General features: G+C 39.0%; 1 pseudogene; it reads left to right on the top strand.

Moving 5' to 3' along the window:
• Window positions 1-617: 617 nt before the first annotated feature.
• Window positions 618-5,366, top strand: LOC114043663 (annotated as a pseudogene).
• Window positions 5,367-19,700: the final 14,334 nt, after the last annotated feature.

The raw sequence follows: 19,700 nt of genomic DNA, 5'->3' as shown, positions 1-19,700 counted from the left end.
TCCCACAGCAGTTCAGATTCCTTAAGAGTCTGGCCCAGTTGTATTCTTGTTACAAAGGCTCAGATTCTTAAAATCTGACCAACAGCGCAGATTTTTAAAATCTTTCCCACCTCAATCAGTGTTTTAATAAACCTTGCCTCTGACTGAAAGAAGGCTTAAGTCGAATTCTTTTGAGGCAAGACTTGCATCTTCTGCCCTTGAATTTCAGGGTTCCCAGCACCCCTAGAACTCAACATACAGTTCCCTGACTAGGAAAACTGCCTAATCTCAAGCTCTTCTCTAGCCAAGACTGGAAGCCATGGGGAGAGAGGAAAGTGATCTCATCAAGGCAGTACAAAATAAAAAGCCAGCCAGCCTCTGAACTTGGGGTATGATTGCACTCAGTGGTCTCTAGGGGAGTAGAAGATTACCTAAGAGTAAATGTGTTTGTCCTATTCTCCTCATCTAGTCTGTGAACACTGAGAGAAGAAATTACTATACTTCTGTGGCCCATATTGCTATGTTCTGAGAAAAGAAAACCAACTGGTGCTACAACTGGTGCTTCAGTGGAAAGGTTACTGGAATACATTGGAGAGAAGACCTATGTCTTCTTATGTTTGAGTCTCAACTCTGCCATTGTGAGATCTTTGGCAAGCCAAAGGTCTTTCTCTTGAATTCTTCATTTATGAAAAGGTAATTAATAAAGCATATCCTGCTCCTACATTATAGGGTTGTATGGATCAAATTAAAATCAGAAAGTTCCTCTCTAAATATCATGTATAAGTATGTGCTACTGCTGAAATAGCCACACACAAAAACAATCCTTTCTCAACAGGAATTATTGCTGGGGAGCAATTCCATACTAAGTGTGGTTAATACCTATTTTTGGTCTCTTTTGGAGAAGCCAGAGGGACATTTTAATAACTTACCTTCAGAATCTCTTCAAGCAAAAATAGGAAAACCTATCCAAATATTTCCAGTAACTTCAACAAATGAAGTTTTCCAAAAAGACCACTGAGCTTTGAGAGGTGTTCTGAAAACTGATGAGAAGCTGTGTTATTAAGAGCAGGACTGGTTTGGCTTAGTTCCCTTTCCTACCTTTTCCATTTAAGAGTACCTTATTTGCTAAGTAGTATCATAAAAAGCTAAGGAAGTGTAGAGGCAGTGTAAGGATGCCATCGTCTAAATCAAAGCTATCTATAGTCATATGAAAAAATGCTCTAAATCAGTACTGATTAGAGAAATGCAAATTAAAACACCTCTGAGGTACCATATCATACCTATCAGATTGGCTAATATGACAAAAAAGTAAAATGATGGATGTTGGAGGGGATGTGGGAAAACTGGAACACTAATGCAAGAAGGTTGGTGTACCTGTGAGCTGATGCAACCATTTTGGGGAGTGGTTTGGAATTTATAGCCCGAAGGGCTATAAAACTGTACATACCCATTGATCCAGCAATACCACTGCTAGGTCTATCTCCCAAAGATATAAAAAGGGGAAAGGACCTATTTGTACAAAGATATTTATAGCATCTCTTTTTGTGGTGGCCAAGAACTGGACATCAAAGGGATGCCCATCAATTGGGGAATGGCTAAACAAGCTGTGGTATATGATTGTGATGGAATATGATTGTGCTATAAGAAATGATAAGCAAGATGTTCTCAGAAAAACCTGGAAAGATTTATATGAACTGATGGAAAGTAAAGTGAACAGAACCAGGGGAATGTTGTACATGGTAATAATAATATTGTTCAACGAAGAACTGATAATGACTTAGCTATTCTCAGCAATACAACGATCCAAGACAATTCCAAAGGACTAATGATGAAGCATACTATCTGCCTCCAGAAAAAGAACTGATATTGTTTGAATACAGACTCAAGCATGCTATTTTTTTACTTTCTCTCTTTCATTCTTTTTCTTTCACTTGGGTCTTATACATAGTGACTAATATGGAAATGATTTACATGATTGCACATGTATAACTTATATCTGATTGCTTACCATCTCAGGAAGAGGGGAGGGGAAAGAGGGAGAGAGAGAGAGATTTTGGAACTCAAACTTTTAAAAAAATGTTAAAAAATTGTTTTAACATGTAATTGGGGAAAAATAAAATATATTAAAAAATAAAAACTAGCAGAATAAAAAAATCTCCCACAGCATGTCTTCTCATGAGGACTTCACCTCATACTTTGCAGAGAAAATAAAGGCCATTTTATAGGAACTAACTCTTTTCCCCCTCCTCATCTCATTACGCTTCTATTTCAGCTCAACTTTCTTCCTTTACTACAGTCTCTAATAATGAGACTTCTTGCCAAGACCAACCCTTCTACATGTATCTTGAACCCATACTGTCTTGTCTTCTCCAGTATATATTGCCCCCATTGACATCCCTTCCATCTCTAATCTACAATCTTTCTCTAGCCTTCCCTACAGACTACTACCATGCCCAAGTTTCTTCTATCCTTGAATAAAAAAGAAAAGAAAAACCTGCATTAGATCTTGCCATCCCCACTAGTTATGATCCTATAGCTCTTCTTCCTTCCTCAATCAAATTCCTTGAAAAAGTCATCTGCTCTTGATCCCTTCCCTACCTCTCCTCTCAAGCCTCTCTACTCTGGTTTTTGACCCATCACTCAAATGTAGTTGTTTTCTCTAGACACCAAAGATCTCTTTATTGCCAAATCCAATGCTCTTTTCCCAATCCCCATCATTCTTGACCTCTACAGTATTTAACACTACTTATTGATCACTGTCTCCTACATATTCCATCCTTTCTGTATTTTCCTGAAACTACTCTCTTCATTCTCCTCCTACCTATCTGACTGCTCTTTCTCAGTCTCTTTTATTGGATCTTAATTTGTGTCAGACCTGCTAACTGTGGCTATGCCTCAAGGCTCTTGTGCTGAACACACTTCCCTTTTCACCAGTTCCACATCACTAACTGTCTGTTCAAACTGTATCTCTTGTAAACATCTCAATCTCATCATGTCCAAAATAGAGCTCACTGCCTTTTTCTCTGATTCCACCCATCTTACAAACATCCCTATGACGATTAAGGACACCACCATCCTTTCAGTCACCCAATGTCACAACCACAGTTTCTCCTTGCCTCTTCATTCTCACTTTCCTCTCTCAGTTCTGCTTCTGACTCTCTGGACTTCGACACCATACCTCGGCTGCTTTCCCACTCTGAAAGTTCCCTCTACCCTGTGGCTTTCTCACCCTGGAATACTTTTCTTGTGGCCCCTTCTCCCATTGATGAGTTCCTTCTATGACCTTCATTTTGAAGAAGGGCCCAGGTCTCCAGATTTTACCACCACGCTCCTCTGTGGACACTTCCCTTCCTTCCTCCCCCCAGCTTTTCAGCTCCCTTTTATGTATTGTCTCCTCCCATGAGACTCTAAACTCTTTTGAGGACAGGGACTGCCTTTCTTTTTGCTATTTGTATCCCCAGCACTTAGCCTAATATTTGGTACATAATAAGTGCTTAATAAATACTCATTGACTTGACTTGAATCACCCTACATAACCAAACATTTGCAAAATCTTTTTTTATTTCTATTCACATGACATATCTCAGGTATACCCTGCTTTTCTCCACTCAGACACCATCCTAGTGTAGGACCTCATTACCTCTCATCTAGACTTTAGCCAGAGTCTCCTAACTGATCTCTCTGCCACAAGTGTCTCCCCACTCCACTCCATCTTCCACAAAGCTACCAGAGTGATTTCTCTATAATGCGCTCCACTACTCCACAAAATCCAATGATTGCCTATTGTTTCTAGGATAAAATATAAACTCTGCTCCATGACATTTAAAGCTCATTACAACCTGATCCCTTCCTATCTTTATAGGCAGCTTACAAATTATTCTCCTCGATATTCTCTATAGTCCCATCGTGCTGGCCTCCTTGTAGTCCCTCACATGGTACTATCTGTGTGCCTTTGCACTGACTGTCCCCAATGCCTAGAATGCTTTCCCTCCTCACCTCAGCCTCCCTGGTTTTTTTCTAGACTCAGCTTAAGCGTCACCGTCGCATGAGCCTTTCTTAATTCCACCTAGCTCTAGCTGCTACCACCCTCCCCTCCAAAGTTACTTTTGATTTGATTTAGATATGCCTGGTATATACCTATATATATACAAGATGTAATGAAGGTTGGGACTGTTTTGGTTTTGACTTCATGTATCTAGCATTTTGCACAGTGCTTGGTATATGACAGCTATTTAACAAATATCTATCCACTAACTGATCATGTCAATACATACCAAGGTCCCCCATTCCTTATTTTAGAATAATTTTTAAAAATGAAATTTTGGGGGGCAGCTAGGTGGCACAGTGGATAGAGCACTGGCCCTGGAGTCAGGAGGACCTGAGTTCAAATCTGGCCTCACACTTGACACTTACTAACTGTGTGACCAAGTCACTTAACCCCAGCTGCCTCATCAAAAAGAAAGAAAAAAATGATATTTTTTCAGTGTTTTTGTCTAAGATCCTTGGTCTCATTTGAGTGAAAGATCTAATTGGTTTTCCCTTGAATAAAGGAAAATGCTTAAGAGGTGATGTCCTGATATAAAGTCCTTTTTGCTTTATCCTTATCAAAGGCCCAACCAGTTTCCAAAGCGACAGATCAGGAAAGAATTCTCCCTGAAATTGATTAGGGTATTGATCATTCTAAAAGGCAATCAAAAGAAGTAACTCAAGTTTACCTTTGCCCAGGTTAAAAGGAGATTAGTTGGGGGAATGGTTAAAAAACGTATTGAATGGTTTTAGGGAAATGATTCTTTAGGCTGTATCAAAAATTAAGTTGCTACTAACCTATTTGATGAATCAGATACTGATATCTAAACTTTGTCCACTTGTTTAATCTTTTTATTTGCTTACTTATTTTTAAATTTATTTTTAACTTTAATTTTTTAAAAATTTTGAGTACAAAATTCTTTCTCTCTCTCTCACCTCTCCACTACTTATTGAAAAGGTAAGGCGGTCCCTAGCCCCGAGCTTCAGCCTCCTGCTGAGGCCATGGACTGCTCCCGTCGCATCGGCATGCACCAGGCACACTCCCTGGTCCGCCAGCTGAAGGCCAAGCGGCGGAGGCCGGACCTGGAAGAGATTCACCCGGCCCCAGCCAGACCCGACCTGCCCGGAGGCAGCCACCACCGCTGCCTGACCTGCGGGAGATACTTCATTGATAAAGCCAGCCTGAAGTCATTTGAAGTCCAAAGATCACAAAAAAAAGGCTGAAGCAACTGACAGTAGAACCCTATAGTCAGGAAGAAGCAGAGCATGCAGCAGGCATGGGCTTTTATGTGCCCCCCAGGTGGTTGGCAGTGCCCACAGATGTATCCACTGAGACATCTGATATGGAGGTGGCCAGCTGATGCTGCCCAAAGGCAGAGGAAGCCACTATTGGATAGCCATGCTAAGCTGGGATGGCCGGACTGTCTCTCTCCCCCAACACCAGAGCAGAATCTTCTTACTCTTTCCCAATAAAAGAACTGAGCTGCTAAAAAAGAAAGATAAGCAATAGGATATCAGTTATACATGTGAGGTCATGCAAAATATATTTCTATGTTAGCCATGTTGCAAAACAACAACAATGAAAACCAAGAAACATAAAGAAAGTGGGGAAAAAAAAGTATGCTTCAATCTGCACTTGAGAGTTCATCAGTTCTCTCTCTGGAGGTAGATAACATTTTTCAACATGGATCCTTTGGAATTGTCTTGGATCATTGTATTCATCAGAATAGCTAAATCTTCCATAGTTGATTACTGTTACAATATTGCTGTTATGTACAATGTTATAGTTCTGCTCACTTCACTTTGCATCGGTTCATATAAGTCTTCCTAGGTTTTTCTGAATCCTGATTGTCATTTGTGATACTACAATAGTATTCCATTGCAATCATATGCCACAACTTGTTAAGCCATTCTCTAATTGATGGAGATCCTCCTCAATTTCCAATTTCAATTTCTTTGTCACCATAAAAAGAAATGCTATAAATATTTTTGTACATATAGGTCTTTTTCTCTTTTCTTTGATCTCTTTGGGATGCAGTCCTTAGAGTAGTATTGCTGGATCAGAAAATACGCACGGTTTTATGGCCCTTTGGGCTTAGTTCCAATTGTTCTCCAGAATAGTTGCACCAGTTCACACCATCACCAACAGTACATTATTGTTTCTATTTTTCCACATCCTCTTCAGCATTTATCATTTTCCTTTTCTGCCATGTTAGTCAACTTGATAGGTTGTTTTAATTTGCATTTCTCTGATCAATAGTAATTTTGAACATTTTTTCATATGACTATAGATAGCTTTGATTTCTTCATCTGAAAACTGCCTGTTCATATCCTTTGATCATTTATCAATTGGGGAATGGCTCTTATTTTTTATAAATTTGACTCAGTTCCCTATATATTTAAGAAATAAAGCTTTTATCAGAGAAATTTGCTATAAAAATTTTTTCTTCATTTCCTGCTTTCCTTCTAATTTAATTTAATGTAATCAAAAGTATCCAATTTACTTCCCATTATCCTCTCTATTTCTTGTTTGATCATAAACTCTTCTCTTATCCATAGATCTGACAATTTTTCCATGCTCTCCTAATTTACTTATGACATCACCCTCACTGTCTAAATCATGTATCCATTTTGACCTTATTTTGATATACAGCGTAAGATGATGATCTATGCCTGGTTTCTGTCAAACTGCTTTTCAATATTCCCAGCAATTTTTGTCAAATGGTGAGTTCTTGCCCCAGAAGCTTGGATCCTTGGGTTTACCAAACATTAGATTACTATTGTGTATTGTGTACCTAATCTATTCCACTGATCCACCACTCTATTTCTTAGTCAATAACAGATTTTGATGATTATTGCTTTGTAATATAGTTTGAAATCTGGTACTGCTAAGTCACCTTCCTTTACATTTTTTTCACTGATTCTCTTGATATTTTTTACCTTATGTTCTTCCAGATGAATTTTGTTATTATTTTTTCTAGCTCTATAAATAATTCTTTGGCAAATTGATTGGTATGGCACTGAATAAGTACATTAATTTTAGAAAGAATTGTTACTTTTATTATAGTGGGTCAGCCTACACATGAGCAATTTATATTTCTCAAATTGTTTAAATCTGTCTTTATTCGTGTGAAAAGTGTTTTGTAATTGTGTTCACATAGTCCCTGTGTCTGTCTCGGCAGGTAGACTCCCAAGTATTTTATAATGTCTGTAGTTATTTTAAGTGGAATTTTTATTTCTATCTCTAGGCTCCTTCTTTGATCATGGCTGTCAGGCAGTCCAATAATTCTTACATTATCTCTCCTCAATTTATTTTCCAAGTCAGTTGTTTTCCTGATGAGATACTTCACATTTTCTTCTACTTTTTCTTTCTTTTGACTTTGTTTTATTGTTTCTTGATGTTTCATGGAGTCATTAACTTTCACTTACTCAATTCTAATTTTTAAGAAATTATTTTCTTCAGTGAGCTTTTGGTAGCTCTTTTTCTATTTAGCTAATTCTGCTTTTTAAGGAGTTATTTTTATCAGTGAAGTTTTATCAGTGAAGCCCTTTTTCCATTTGGCCAATTTTGTTTTTTAAAGTGTTATTTTCTTCACTGTTTTTTTTGGGGGGGGGATTCTTTTACCAAGTTGTTGTCTTTTCATAATTTTCTTGCATCACTCTCGTTCTTTTCTCAATTTTTTCTCTACCACTCTTATTTGATTTTTAAATCTTTTTTTTTTTTTAGCTCTTCCAGGAATTCCTGTTGGGCTTGTGTCCAAATTACATTTTTTTTTCCTTTGAGGTCTTGATTGTAGCTGTTTTGAAATTGTTGTCTTCTTCTGTGTTTGTCACTATAATAGCTTTTTATGGTCAAGTTCTTTTGTTGTTGTTGTTGTTGTTGTTTGCTTATTTTTCCGGTCTATTTCTTGACTTTGAACTTTATATTAAAATTGGGCTGTATTCCCAAGGTGGGAGTGGGGGGAAGGGTGGACGATCTTTATGAACTGCTTTTTTCAGGGCTATTTTCAGGTCTTGGAAGTTCTGTACTTGGAAAGTTTTTGGTGCTTCCAAAGTGGTGCGATCCTGAGAAAGGTATGGTCACTGTTCTCCTGGACTTTAGGAGTGATCTGGCCTTTATCCAGGAAGGGTCCCTGATCCCTTGTAGCCATAAGTGATACTGCTCCTCAGGGACTCTAATCCTTTGAGACTGCAAGCATTCCTCTTTGCCCTTGAATTGCAACCTGGAAGGGGGTATAGGCAATTGAGCTGCCAACCAGCACCCTGTCCTGCACCCAATGATAGCACAGAGGTCCCCTGTAATCTCTTTCTGACCAGTTGCCAGATTCCCTTACCATCACTGCCTTGAGAATTTCCAAAGATGCTGCCACCTCCAAGGCCCACAGCTGGTATTGTCACCACCTGGGCTTTGGACCAACCCCCACCCCAGTGTCACAGAGCTTTTCTTCTGGTCTCCCAAGTTGTCTTGGGCTACCTTGACCTTTTATTGTCTCCGCCACTCCAGAATTCAATTCAAGGCATTATTTTAAAGTTGTTTGGAAAGGAAGATTGGAAGAGCTTGGCTGCTTTCTTTACTCTGACATCTGGGCTCCACCTCTAGTGCTGCTTAATCATGATTACAAATCTTGTCTTTTGGAGGGGGAATACTATAAATTGTTAGTGGAAATGGTTTGTGTCAGGAACACTTTCAAAGGCAGAATAGATGTCCGTCCCTTGAGATTTCTCTCTCTAAGCAAAAACATTTGGAATTAGAATTATTCTAATTAACAAAATAAGTCTCTTGCCTATTTGTGCCAAGTCCTAGTCTAGATGATATTACAATTAATAGGATTTGAAGCTGATTGAATGACTGAACTCAGAAAGTGGGCATTAATGGCTCAATGTCAACCTAACGGGGATCTCCAATGGAATCTCCCAAGGATCTATGATTCACTGTGTTCTCCTTAACATTTTTATCAATGACTTAACTACAGGCATTGATAGGATGTTTATCAAATTTGTAGGTGAAAGCAATAGTTTACAATCTGGATGAAAGTTAGGATCCGAAAAAGATCATGAAAAACTTCAATATTGGGCTGAGTTACATAAGAGTGGATGAATGAATGGGGGGGGGGGAGTATGTATTAATCATTTACTATGTGTCAAACACTGTGCTAAGTGCAAACAATATAAATACAAAAGCAAAGACAGTTCTTGCCTTCAAGTAATTAACATTCTAAAGGGAGAGACAACACACGTAAGGAAGTAGTGGCCTTTAGTACCGAAAATTATAGGGATGGTTGGTGACTGAGATCTTAGGAGAATAGATTGACACACCCAGCCCTGGTACAGTAGCAGAGTTGATTTGATCAGGATTCACCTGGTCAAACACCTCTACTAACCAGGAGTTCACTAACACCCTGTGGCTACCCATTCAATGGCTAGATACCCTAATTGTTAGAAAGTTTTCCCTTATATTGAAACAAAATCTGTCTCTCTGTAACTTCCAATAATGGTGCTAATTCCGTTCTGGGGACTAAATAGGACAATACTAATCCCTCTTGCACATAAAAATCATTCAGGCATTTGAAGACAACAATTACATTTTCCCCATATAAACTAGAGCACAATAAAACCTTCACAAAATCAGTAATAATTCATATTTGTATAATGCCTTGAGGATTATAAAGACTTAGAAAAACTCATATTAATGGACAGGGACTAGCCCTGTGATTTTATTGGCATAGGAAAATGGCAGAGGAGAAAACCCTCTCTACCAATGCAGGTTGGCATCTATTCTGCCTCTTATAGTCTAAGAGACTGCCTTGGGCACTTAGAGGAAAAGTGACTTCCCAGCATCACACAATCAGTAAACACTAGATATGGAACTTAGATCCAGGTCTTCTTGGCTTCAATGCCAGCTCAGTGATCATGGTTAAATCCCTTAAACTCTCTTAGTTTCCTCAGCTATAAAAGAGGAACAGTAATTCAGGTTTTGAGGCAGTGTGGCATAAATGTCAGAGTCAGAAATGCAATTGTAGGTTTCTTGTTTCTAATTCCAGTGTTTTTTTCTTCACTTTGCTTTGCTTTGCTAGAGTGTGCAATCCAAATAATTAGTCAATCTGATGAAGGAGAAGAGATGCAAAATCAACTTTAAATACTTTCATTGGGAAGGGTGTAATCAATTTTTTTTCCATCTAGGGAAAGGTTGATCAGCAAACCTGAGTGAATCAGAATGGGAGAAACTATCATATAAAAATCTTCCTCTTGTTATGAGCAGAGACAAAATGAGACACTAGCTGTGTGACCTCGAACAAGTCACTTCATTATTCTTTGCCTCAGTTATTTCATCTGAAAAATGTGGATAACAACACATTGCTTTCCCCACCTCACAAGGATGTTGTAAGGAAAGCATTCTGCAAATTCTCAACTGCCAGAGAAATCAAGCTACTCATTAACCTAAAGAATATATCATAAACTTTGGTAAGAATGATAGTTCTGTTTCTGGATTGGTTTGATTTTATTCTTTCTCTTAATTACTTAATGAAGTTTTTTGAATCCAACCTCAGCTGACTACCTCAAGTGAGGTATTGAGAGAAGGAAGGTGTCTGCCAACACCATCTGAATGAACACCCATAGAGGTCAGATTAAAGTAGGTGACAAGAGAAGAAAAAAAAAAAGAAACCCTTTGGAGAAGGGACTCTGAGCAACCATCCCAGTTGCTCCCAAGGGTGTTTTTTCACTGAGACCAAGCCCTTGTGCCTTGCTTTCCCACAACATTATTTGCGCCAGGGTTTCAACTTCAACCTATGTGTATGTCTTTATACCTCAAGGAAAATCTAACACAGAGGAGATCTAGGTTCTAGTCTTCACATTGTCGTCAATTTGCTGTGTTTGAGGCTTCACCTCTCTGGGCCTCAGTTTTCTCTTACATAAAATTTCTCCTACGTATCTCATCCCCTATAATTCTTGTCCATGTCTTTCCATAAATCTTCCATTAAGAAAACAGTCAACATGCTGGAGGCCTTTCTCTGGTCCTTTTAATTCAGCTCAATCCAATAAACATTTATTTATTAAATACCTCCTATATGCCAGGCACTTCAAATCATAAAAATCTAAAATGATATGATCTTGTATCTCTATAACAACCAATGAAATTGTGCTTAGTTTAACATAAATCAACTGTAATCACCTATAAGCACACATCTCCCCTCATAAGGTTGGTCCGGGCGATGATGTTTTTCAAAAGAAAATCATCACTGCATTATAACTAAACTGCACTGTATCAGTAAATCAGCAAGCCTTTATTAAACACCTATTGTATGCCAGGCACTGTTCTAGGTGCTGGGGATACAGACAAAAACAAAAGCAAAATAGTGTCTGCTCTCAAGTAATTTACATTATGAGGGGGTGGGGAACAATTTGTACATATACAAGGTATCCCAAACATCTTGGAGTAGTTTTTAAAAGCTTTAACAATTTTAAAGCTTAAAGTTTCACTAGACTTTTGGGACACCCTGTATATTTATGGCAGCTAGAAGGCATCATGATGCACAGAGCCCTGGGCCTGGAGTCAGAAACACCTGAGTTTTAATCTGGCCTCAGACACTCACTAGCTGTGTGACCCGGGCCAAGTCACTTAATCTTTCTTTGCTTCAGTTTCCTCATCTGTAAAATGGGGACGATAATAGCACCTACCTCTCAGGATTGTTGTGGTGATTAAATGAGATGTTTTTTTTAAGTGCCTGGTACATAGTCAGCAGTATATAAATGTAAGCTGTTATTATTTTTGTTATTATATGAAAATACAAAATATAGACAAAGCAAACACAAGGTAATTTCGGGAGGGCAAGCCCTAGCAGCTGGAGGAATGGAAAAAAAAGGCCTCATACATGAGACAGTGCTTGAACTGCTAGAACATCATTCAGCCATATAATAATATTTACAAGATTGTTCCTAGGGAACAAATTACCTCACATAACATTGTTTCATCTCACGTAATGTTTCTGCAGAATCTGTTTTCGGCATTAGGTGGACCGTGGCCAGAAGCGTGAGCGTCTATATCTCAGAAATCCACAATTGGTACAAATCAGGCTTTAATAAATTGTTTTGTTGATTGTCTAGACTTAAGAAAGGGCTAACAATGCAAATTAAATTTAAAACTGTACTGTGTGCATCTCCCCCACCCCCACCTCAGCCTGGTTGCTAAATGTTTACTGGCAAACCTCCGTATTACTCTATAAACATTGCTTAAGCTTGGCAGGGGTGCAGTAGAAGGGCCAGGCAAGGAATGAATTCATTAGCTGACTGGAAATCTGATGACTGGAGGCAAATGACAATAACCACCATTATAAGGATAACTAGCATTTACAAAGCACTCTAAGGTTTGCAAAGTGCATTTCATCCATTATCTTCTTTGAGCCCCTAGCGAGGCATCCGATAGCATATATTTACAGGCAGGCTGCTTTCCTTTCCAAATCTTGCTTCACTTTGAATGATGCACTCTCCTGATCTCTCTTGTTTGCTCACAAGTAGATGAGGTGTCCAAAGTAAAACAAGCTGCCTCAGAAGAGGGGTTCCCCCCTCACTGGAGGTCTCTCAGCAAAGGCCAGAGGACCGCTTGTCAGGAAAATTACAGTGTGTCTATTACAGACATAAATATATGTATACACATGTATATAGAAATATGTGTGTATATGTGTATTTATATACTGTATATCACACATCTTATACATTACCATATATTGTGTTACGTGTCTGTATATATGTGTCTCGTGTATATATGTATATATATGTATATGTATATGTACGTATGTGTTTTTTTAGGTATGGGTTGGGCTCAGTGGCCAATGAGGTCTCTTCCAACTCTAAAATTCTGAAATTCCGTAAGTCCTGGGCTTTAGGGAGAGGCTTTGGAACATTCAATACCTTTCCACACTTTGTTCTATGGCAAACATTCTCCCTCAGCCTCTTTTTCCCCTTTCAATGCTATGCAGGTTCTGAGATGTAATTTGTAGAAATTCATTCATTGCTGCTGCCGCTGGGACAGTTTCCAAACAAGAAACACCACCTGTGGTTGCCAGGAACTGTCCAAAGCTGAAACTCATTCTGGAAAACAAGGAACTCATTCTGGGAAACACACACACACACACATTCATACACACATATATATACATACACATGCATATGTAATGCTTCACTCCACCTAACACTCTGTGTGTTTATACACATGTGTGTATATACATGTGTCTGCATATACAGATACATGCAGATGCATACAAAATGTATAAACACATACACATGCATATATGATTGTGATGTATAGTGTATATATGTACATACTTATACATAAATGTATATACATATATATTTTTAAATTCATAAAACCAATTACATTGAAATAGTTATCTATATAATATACACATAAATACATATGTATCATATTGCATAAATATATTGTTTATATACACACATTCATACATATGTATAATTTTATATATACATATATTGATGTATGTGAAAACAAGATATATCCAGAATAAATTGGAGATAATCAACAGAGGGAAGTTTAAAACCCCCTACATTTCAGGCTTAAAAGGATACAAACATGCTGCATGTTCACCTGCTTGGGCATGATAAATTGCATGTAAACTTTCAAGCAATCAATCTCAGACTTGGTTAGATACCCTGGTTTCTTTGAACTTCAGCCTGCCTTCAGACTACTACTGCTCCTTGGATCTCACTGAAGCCTTATTGCTGACCTACTCTTCTGGTCCTCAAATATCCCTCTTCCTTTGAGCCCTTGTTTACCTTGTACTTCATTTTTGCCATTCTGGTAAATGACTTCCTTGCCCTGCTTCATACACCACACGTATTACTTTGATGGTCTCACCAAAAACAAACAAACAAACAAACAAAAGAAAAAAAGCAGATCATTGTGAACTTGCCTTTCCCCTTCAAGCCCAGACAGCCTGAGCTTGCCAGGATCATACCCTACAAGACCACAAATAATTCCATGACGAGCACTCAGCCAGGACTTCGATTGGCCTCAGCTCTTCGTGAGGTGTGATAGGCTTTCCCAACCACCCACATAGGTTAGGCTGGTTCTTTTTCTAAAAGCCAAGGAAGCTGTCCCCAAACCTTGACTAGTCAATTACCAGGAGGCTAAGTTACTAGAAGGCTAAGGCTGAAGCTGCTATATAGACTCAGCTTCCTGGTGTCTTCAAGACATATTTGACTTTGAGGTGGGGCCCTTCAGAATTCCAGATGTCCTAAGACCCCTTGAGTCACGGAGTTCTGAGACCAAGCACCATATCTTGCTTGAGTATCCTTCCTATGCTATAGATCAATAAACCTTTTATTGATTTTTTGAATGGCTTGTGAGTATCTCATTTTGTTCCAATATCAGACCTAACCTATCAGGGGATAACTTGAATCAGGCCCAGCTCCACACAGAGGGAACTCTAATTTTGTTATTATTGGACTCCTTTTAACTCCAAATTTACTAGGGCAGCATGAGAAACAAGACCTAGTATTCCTCTCCCTTAACACACACTGGTTCTTCTAGGTTGGCACCCCTCCCTGAAGTGAGGCCCTCTCCTCAGGTACCTTGATTCAAGTCACCTGCTACAATGAGGTCTTGGAAGGCATTGAAAAGTAAATCTATGTGCCATGTCCAGGAAAAAATGAAATAGACTAGGCTCTCATAGAGGCAAGGATTGTGCTGCATGAGCCACTGTGTACCAAATGCTATCTCTGCAAAGTCTTTTTTGGGCTTCCTCTTTCCCAGGCTGAGGGCTCCTCTCTGTGGCCTCAAGTCCACTTGTGCTGATGGGCTAGGAAACTATAAATGCTATGCTGCAAGCACAGACCACAGAGAGACTTGTACTGACCACCCTTTAGGGAACTGCAATCTCTGGTGGCCCTAAACTGAATGAACTCACTTCTCTCCTGCCCATGCAGCTCCATATAATCTTCACAGTCTTGAGATTGCCCTCTTCTTCCTATCTTTTAGATAATGACACCATCATATCAATTAATACCTCCAAATTCTAGGACGCAGGATGGCTTGCTAAGAGGTCCTAAAATGATTATGAATGACTGAATAAATTGTGGCATATGAATGCAATAAAATGTTTGCATTGTAAGAAGTAATGAATATGAAGGATTCAGAGAAACTTTGAAGACTTGCATGAACTGATGTAGAGTCAGGTGAGAAGAACCAAGACAACAATTTACATGATAGCCACAGTAATATGAAGGAAAACAACTTTGAAAACTCTGATCAATACAGTAACCAATTTTTACCTTAGAAGACTGATAATTATGAAGCATGGCTTTTGGCTCTTGGCAGAAAGGTTAAGGACTAGAAGAATGCATTTTGAGACATGGCCAATGTATTGATTTGTTTGCTTGACTATAATTATTTGTTATGGGTGAGCCATTTGGAAAACTAAGTTAATGAATAATAATAGAGATCCCCCAAAAAAGAAAGGAAATGAATAAAACATTAAAAATGTACAGAAGAAAACAAAAAGACAAAAAGAGATAAACAAGGCAATTTCTAAGTACCTTGTTAAATATATACCCCCCAAAAAAACTGTCACAGAATTTCATATGCAACTCTCATTTTTGTTCTTTTCTGTTGAAATGTTTGTTGATAATTAAGTTCAAAAGTAAAAGAGAAAATTTAATTGAAAAAAGAACTTTAAGCTTTTACTTAAACCACCTCAAAAACACTTCTGCCAGCCCTACTTTCTTCCAGTCTAAAATTCTGGCTTTCGATTGGCAGGCTTCATTTTATTAAAATGTAAAAAGGTTACACAAAGACTAGGATCATATACAAGCTACCAAGATTTGCCCTCCTTTGCTGAACCCCATCGTGGCAACAGTTACATCTCACTTTGAAATAGGATAGCCCCCAAATGGCTAGAAACCCCACTTTAAACTGCTGATAATTCCCCATATGGAACTGATCCATACAGTATGAGCTCTCCCAATTTTCCTATCCTAAAAACCAGCTGCACTAGGTTTGTCACCAAAGAACATCGGTAATAACACCAGAAGGAAGACTCCCCCAGAATACCTGTAGAGCTGCAAATGTACCCTTCCTTCCACATGAACCAAATGCTTATTTGGGTCCACACCTCTTTGCCCTGTTAAAACCATTTTGCCCAAACGTAACAGGGTTAGGGACTAGTCTTACACTAATAGACTTCTCAAATACCTCAGCTCTAGAATGTCACCTCTAGAACGACTCTGGAAAATACCCTGTTCCTTTCATTTTCAAGGCCTCACAAGGTTACCCTCATGACAATGACCTGTGCCATCTGGTGGCACAAATCAGGGAAACATGAGTTCACTCCCCTTTAAAGACCGCCATTTCCAAATTCTACATGATGTTCTGTGTTCTAAAAGTCTTTCCTTCCTCCTGGCCACAGTTACCTCCCATCCTTCCCTACCCATTCCTAGTCCCATCTTCTTTAGTGAACTACTCTCAGGATGGTAGGGGATCACAGATCATAGGGCATGTAAGCCAGAAGAGATCTCAGAAATCATCTACTCTAACTCCTTCAATTTACAGATAAGGAAACAGAGGTCCAGGCACAATAAATTACTTTCCCAAGGACCTATTTGTAAAAAAAAAATTATAACTGCCCTTTTTTGTTATGGCAAAGAATTGGAAATTGGGGGAATGCCCATCAATTGGGGAATGGCTGAATAAGTTATGGTATAAGATTGTGTGGAATACTAATGTGTTATAAGAAATAACAAGGGGTTAGATTCAGAAAAACCTGGGAAAACTAATATGAACTGATGCAAAATGAAGCGAGCAGAACCAGAAGAACACTGTACACAGTAACAGCAATGTCATAAGGATGATTAACTGTGAAAGACTTAGCAATTCTGGCCAAGACAATGATCTAAGACAATTTCAAAGGACCCATGATGAAAAATGTTATCCACATCCAGAGAGAGAACTGATGAACACTGAGCGTAGATTGAAGCATACTTTTTACTTTCTTTATTTTTCTTTTGTTTGTGTATGTATGTGTTTCTTTAGCAACACGGCTACTATGGCTTTGCATGACTTCACATATATAATTGATATCATGTTGCTTCCCTTTGGAATGTGTAGGGAAGGGGCAGGAGGGAGAGAGAGAATTTAGAACTCAAAAATTTTTAAATGAATGTTAAAAAAAAGTATGCGTAATTGGGAAGTATTTAATGAAATACACTTTTTAATTTAATTACGTTTCCAAGGCCACAAGGCAATAAGTAACAGAACCAGCATTCAAGCACCGTTCCACTGATTCCAAATGTAACGCTGTTTTTGTTTAAGTTGATCATCTAGTGGAATACCTTTATTTTTACATATGAGGAAACTGAGTCTCAGAGAGGGGAAAGGCTTTTACCAAAGTCACATACTAAGTGAATAAATGGTAGAACTGGGACTAGAATCTAGAGGTGAGAAAAGAGGAGAATGGTGAGGAAGCTTGCATTGGGTTAAAAGTGGGGGGAAAAGTAACAAATGAGCTAGAAAGATCAAGGATGAACTCAGTCATTAGTCTAGGCCAAGGACTTTAACATAGAGGCTGGAAGGGACAGAAAGGAAATTCCAGCAAATGGAGCTCTTAAGCTTTGTAAAGAAAAAGTCAGCAGAACTTCAGAGCTCATTTTAAAAAGATGGTCATAGGAAGTGGTTCACCATCTCTACTAAGAACAATAGACACTGGAACAGGCTGGAATGTGAGTTAGACCTCAGGCTGCACATCTTCCAGGGGCATGAGAGATGGGAACGGTGAGTGTTTCAGGTTGTAAGAAATAGGAATAAGAAATTAAGATGGTTGGACAATTGTGAGGAACACAGGGCAGAAAATGAAGAACTTTAAAAATGCAATATGCACTAATGAGAACCTCGAATGAGGAAGAGTTAATGATAATGAATCAGCAAAGAATCCTAATGCGGAGGGAGGAATAGGGAAAAACTGTTATGAAACTTTATTCCCTTAAATTAATTATTTTAAATGTAGCTGTTAAGCCACATAAGCAGCTTATGTACATATTGAATGTATGTATTGTATAATGTATATATTATAATTATACACATAAGTATAGTTATTTGTATTAATGTTTAATGTTAAATTTCCACTTGGATTGATTCTGTGATTTCACTGGAGTTCAATGGAAACTCTTAATGAAGAAAATCCCTCTGTCAATGTAAGTCCATTAGATGAACAGAGACTATCTTTTACTTCTTTTTTGTATCCTTAGCTTAATACACAGTCCCTGGCACCTATGAGATGCTTAATAAATGTTTACTTAACTGACTGACTGCAACTGAAAGTCTGAGAGTTGCCTAATAAAACATATAAATTTCAAAAAATTAGTGGGAAGATCTAATCGCAAGAAGGAAAGGAAAGAGAGAACGTGAGTGGCCAAGGAGGGAGGGTGGCAAATAAAGAGAAAGGGACTCTAACGGCTTCCTGCCTTCCTCTGTAGCCCCTGCCGTGCTTCTCCCCAATCCACAATCGGTATCTGTGCCCCATTGCCACTAGAGGTCACCCCATTTCCTTTCATCGGTGGGCTTCAGGTTAAGGAAAGTGGCTGAGTAAACCAGGCTTAGGTGTGTCCTGACCTCCTTCCTTCTGAGAATCTAAAACAGCGTTCATACTGCTCCTTCCTCCCAGTTTGATAGCCTTTGCGGCTTCCTTCACGGACCCCCACCCTCATCTTCCTTACCATGCTTTCCATCCCTACACCCAGATTTGTGCCACTCCAGGGCACAAATAAGCAGAGAAGTCAGAATTTTAGCATCACAGAATGTCAGAACTGGAAGTGGCCCTAAGTAGAATGTTGGAGCTAGAAAATTCCATAGATCAGAAAACAGAAAATGTTGGGCTAGAAGGTGCCTTCGAAATTAGAACAAAGAATGTTAAAATTCTATAAAACTGGAGAGGCCTTTAAAATACTGAACATAGAAGGTTAGAACTAGAAGGGATCTAAGAAAAGAAAGCACAGAATGCCAAAACTAATAGGGCTCTAAGAACACAGGCCATGAAATCTTAAATCTGAAAGCTATGTTAGAGCTTCAGGGCTGGTCACTTAACACTTAGTTGACATCGTACAAGTCGTTTAACATCTATTGACTTCAATTTGAGGGTGGCCTATGTGGCCTCCAGGTTCTTTCTAGCTCTAAATCTACGGTCTTGTAATTCTTCAAAAAGCCCTCAGAACATAGAATGTTGGATCCTAAATGGACCTTAGAGTCCAGAAATTTGAATTCAGAGAGGGAGAGAGGAAAGATGAAGGAGGGAGAAGGTGTGAGCCGGAGCATCGCTGTTAGGTTGAATGAACTTTATTTCTGGGAGAGGAGTGGGATCCAGAATAGAGAACGAGGTGGAATTAGGGAAGGTTCAAGGGCTGAGAGAATGAATGTGGTTAGGGACGGCCGACACCAGGAAACTCTAGACTTGACCCTGTGCTCAAAGACCCAGGAAGATGGGGAAAGAAAGGGGAGTTGCCTGTTCCAACGGAGTGGCTCCCATCCCTGACTCTTTTACGTCAAACCCATTCCCTAAATAACTTCCTCCCAAAAGTCTGTCCACTTCCACTCTCCAATTCTCATGTCTTCAGAGCCTGGGGAAGAGGGTCCCTCCCACCCAGAGACCAATAACCACAAAGGAATTGGGGCACTGCTGATCCAGGCCTTCCCA

This window comes from Vombatus ursinus, unplaced genomic scaffold, assembly GCF_900497805.2.
Source record: "Vombatus ursinus unplaced genomic scaffold, bare-nosed wombat genome assembly UNPS02014770.1, whole genome shotgun sequence".
NCBI classification, from domain to species: domain Eukaryota; kingdom Metazoa; phylum Chordata; class Mammalia; order Diprotodontia; family Vombatidae; genus Vombatus; species Vombatus ursinus.
Note: the sequence above shows the minus strand (reverse complement) of the source record. Positions and strands in the feature narration are given on the sequence as shown.